Source organism: Saccostrea cucullata, unplaced genomic scaffold (genome assembly GCF_032062105.1).
Source record: "Saccostrea cucullata isolate Sc308-1 unplaced genomic scaffold, CSIRO_AGI_Scuc_v1 ctg15754, whole genome shotgun sequence".
NCBI lineage: Eukaryota > Metazoa > Mollusca > Bivalvia > Ostreida > Ostreidae > Saccostrea > Saccostrea cuccullata.
This window is the reverse complement of record NW_026918127.1, coordinates 2725-7194: the sequence shown is the minus strand read 5'-3', so window position 1 is coordinate 7194 and position 4470 is coordinate 2725. Positions and strand designations below refer to the sequence as shown.

Here is a 4470-nt window from a genome sequence, read left to right as displayed (position 1 = left end):
GTTTGGTTATAACTGGCTCTTTGGTTCTTGAGAAGAAGTTGAAAATTTGAAAAGTTTACAGACAAATGAACAAAGGGTGATAAAAAGAGCTCACTTGAGCTTTCAGCTCTGGTGAACTAAAAGATTCTATGGTATGCCTCAGCAAAGAAAATGCTAAAATAGCAAGAATCTGCAATGAGTAATTGTGACCAAAGATTTGTTACAGATAGATAGAAAGGCACATAAGGGTAAGCGGTATACCTCCCTCCTTTGGAGCAAGGGTATAACCAAAACACATGAGAGGCCAACAGGCCACTACCTCAAAAACTATTTCTTTCATCATTTAATGAAATTTTGAAAAACACAACTTAATCTCTACTTATTTTATTATTTAATAAATGCATTTCATTTTATCTTATTATTGGTCACTGTCTTTACCTTTGATTAAACTGTTTCTCTTTCAAGTAATTAATATAAAAAAGTGTCTTACTCTGTCAATCCTTGACTTCTTCAACAGGCGAGAACTGCGGGTATCCGGAATTAAAAAAAATCAGTTACCATATGCCAATGCATTGCCTATATCTTTAAAAAGATTTGAAACAAATGAAAGTGAATCTAAAAGGTTATTTTAGACATTAAATGAGTAAATCAATAATAGACTTACTTCTGAGGGTACTATTTTCTTCATTCTCACTGGCGTCTGAAAAAACAAAAAAATGCTTGAATATATACTTATTACATTTTACATAGTTCATAGAGTTCCAATCAAAGAGTCCAAATTAATTTCACTCATTCTTAAAAGCAATTTTAAAGAATTCGAGTCTGTTGAGTCCACAATAAAAATGTTGACAATTCTGATGTTTGAGATGAGAATAAACTATACCATACAAATGATTTTGCCCAATTCATTCTAAAGGAATGTTAAATGTGGGGAAAACAATAAACAGTTATTGAAAATCAAAGATTAAAATGATGCTTAAATGGCATACCTCTGAGTATATAACTTTCTTGATCTTGAAAATTGTCTGTGAAATAAAATATAAATTTGTAACAATTGTACATAGTATTTATGCAGTTCTTACCAGTAAATGACATATCCAATTAAAACATAACAATCAACAAAGTTTGCAGGAATTGTAATAAGATGGTAAGAATAAAATAAAAAGAAAAAATAGCTGTCCCCTTAATTGTACAGATCTAGTGATGAGAGTAATTTTTTTTCTTCGAAAGCATAAATTAATCAAAGTATATATATATTTTTCTTCTCATGCATTTAAAAGAACTCATACCTGTTCATTTTCTTTATTGGCATCATCTTTTGTCTTTTCATCTTCAGTGGCACCACTTTTCTTCTGTTCACCATTTTTTTCAACCTGAAAAGATAACAATACAGTATTATTGGCCTATACGTTAGTGTGACTGAGATCACCAAATTTAATACACACAATGAATGAATGATTGCATCATCTTTATTATTAAACAAATTCTGAAAACAATTCACAAAAAGATTTGTAGCTTTTTATACCTGTTCATCTTCATCAGAACTTCTAGCCTCCTGGGTATCTGTCATTTCAGAGGGTGATTCCTTCTCCTGCAAATATATAACATGCTTTTGCTGAATTATGTATTTTTAAGAGCCATTCTCCATAAGAACAAAAATTTCTCAATAATGGGTGGTAAGGTGATGTCACCGATTTTGATCAAATTTTATATTTTTTACTTATTCAACACCCTTTCTTGAAATTTAGCAAAACAAAAATAATTGGGGGTTCCGTTACCATGGTAACCATACATTGCTCAAATACTGTAGTTTCATCAATTTTCGTCGGCATCAATTTTCGTGGATTTTGTAAAACAGACGTTTTCGAGGATACGTAATTTCGTTGACAAAAGCATTGCCTATACAGATGTATGTCATATTTCGCAATTCAATGAACATTTTAATTCGTGGATCTGCTAAACCACGAAATCCACGAAAATTGGTGCTCAACGAATATTGATGAAACCACAGTATGGCCTCCTAGACGCCTTTCACAGCACTATTTTTGACATTTTTTAATCAAAGATAATTAAACAACCGAAAAATTTGAATATGAAATAAATATATCTGCTTTAGAACAAGACTAAAAGCAACAAAAATGATGCAAGTTATTAACATATGTCTATCATCATTGTGTCTAATTTAATCACTAAAATCTCAATGTTTTGCTAAATTGACCATTTTTTGAAAAATGCATTTTTATACATTTTTGAGTATAAATTAAAGAAAAAAATTTCATCTCAATCAAGTATAATGTGAATTTGAACTAAACAAAAAACATACAAAAAATAAAAGTTGTGTTTTTTCTTAAATCCAAAATAATTGACTTTCAAAATCGTTGCCATGGCAACATCAGAAATATTTCAGGATAGATTTACTTGTGTTTATACATATTTTTTAGATTAAAAATTGTTGGAAAAACTAAAATTTGGATCAATCTACATGTATTGCATATTAGTGCAGAATTTTGATTTTTTAAATAAGTTTTGCTAGTTGTCATAGCAACTATATATGTCCATGTATCGTGCTTTTGTTGTAAAAAGAGACATAATTATGATCTTCGTATTCAATTTTCACGTTAAAAAATTCAATTAGCCCAACATTAATTCATTTGATTATTTCATTAAAAAATTTTAATGTGGTAATTGGCACATGCACTGTTGTCATGGAAACCTATCAAACTTTCATTTAATATAGTATGCTGTATAATGTTCTACCCCTGTGAGTTATAGTAATAATACTGGTCTTTTTAAGATCACACAGAGGGTGATACATCGTAACATTGTAATTCAAAGAAGACCCCATCTAATCATCATATGAAACAATATTGAGAAAAGGGATGAACCGTAGTTTATTCTAAAATATTTGAGTAGTTGCCATGGAAATAGCCAATTTTGAATTTTCCTTAGCAAACAGTCTTTCAGTGTTTAAATTGTTTAGACAATTGACTAAAAAGCATATTTTTCATTTGACAGCGGAAAGACAAAATTAGATTGAAATGCTTTCAATATTTTTCTTTGGTAAAGATATTTTTACAGGGTATGTTTGTTATGTGTTTTACATGTATTATGCCCCAGTAATCAAAGAATATGGGTATATACATGTTGTTTTTGCCCTCTCAACCATCTGTTTTTTTTTGTCCACGAAAACATTAACAACGTCCATAATTTTTATATTGTTGGGGTTATGGCTTTCATATTCAACACAATTTTGTATTCCCTCAACATGCGCAGATCTAGAGGGGGGAGGGTCGGGTGGTGGGGGGGGGGGGGGTCAGGACCCCCCCTGGAGTTTACCAGGTTAAAAAAATGTATATATTAAAACAAGGAAAAAGTTACCATGGACCCCCCTTGGAAAACGCAGAACCCCACTGGTAAACACGAATATGTGTAAAATGGGTATGAAAAGTTAAAGATTTGAGGCAACAGAAGGCACCACTAGCCACCCCCCCCCCCCTACCACCACCACCACCACCACGAAATAGGTTTTTGACGTTTGGGCGAGTTTAGTATTTTTCTGTTTTTGGCTTGTCAAGAAATTTCTTGGATAGATTTTTTTTTGACTGAGGTGGACCCCCCTGGGAAAAAAAAATATCTCTATCCGCGCCTGCCTCAAGATCTTTCATTGTGTACCAAAATATTTGATATCTTGACATTGGAGTATGACCAGTTTCGGAGGAATTTACCCGATTTTTACCTTGTCTACAACCCCTGAAATTTTGCGCTAAGGGTTTCATACGTTAAAGTCCTTTGCATGGATATATGAATTTATAAAATATATATTTTACCTTTTGACCTTCACCTTGGAATTTGACCCACTTTAACCTTGGGAATAACTTTTGAGCAGTTACTATTAGGACCTTTGTGTTTCATAATTGTATTCAATTCAACAAGGCCTCCCCAAACATACAAACAATATTGACATTTTGATCTTGGATGTTGATGTACTTTTGAAAAGCATTAACCATGGCCATATATTTATAGCAATTGGTGCTAAGACTTTAATATTTCACTTGTGTGTTTCTTGTAAGGCCTTCTCACTGTAATTTTATTTCACCTTTCCACCTTGACCTTGGAGTCTGACCCACATTTAACTTTAGCCACGACTGCGCCAGTGCTTTCATATTTCACACACCTGTACATTCATTGAGACATGTCGTTTCTTTGAGTAGCAACACTTTTCATTCACAAGAGGCCCATGGGCCACATCGCTCACCTGAGCACATTGTATAGGAAATAACGCTGAAATCATTTCAGTACTGTAGATCACTAAATTTTCGCGACACCTTATTTTCGCGAGATTGTCATTGACTTTTTATTAGCGAGGCAAAATTTTCACGAATTCTTGTTATTGCTCTATATATTCTTATGGAATACTATTATATGCGAGAATTTTTTTTTTGCGAGGATTCTGTCTCGCGTAATTACGCAAAAGTAAAGTTATCGCTAATA

General features: G+C 32.5%; 1 long non-coding RNA gene across 1 annotated transcript; it reads right to left on the bottom strand.

Moving 5' to 3' along the window:
• Positions 1-968: 968 nt before the first annotated feature.
• On the bottom strand, positions 969-1574 carry LOC134252053 (uncharacterized). Its single transcript, XR_009988887.1, has 3 exons — positions 1505-1574; positions 1269-1352; positions 969-1004 (listed from the first exon to the last, which is right to left on the bottom strand). It is a non-coding gene; the product is annotated as an uncharacterized LOC134252053 (long non-coding RNA).
• Between the last annotated feature and the right edge of the window lie 2896 nt (positions 1575-4470).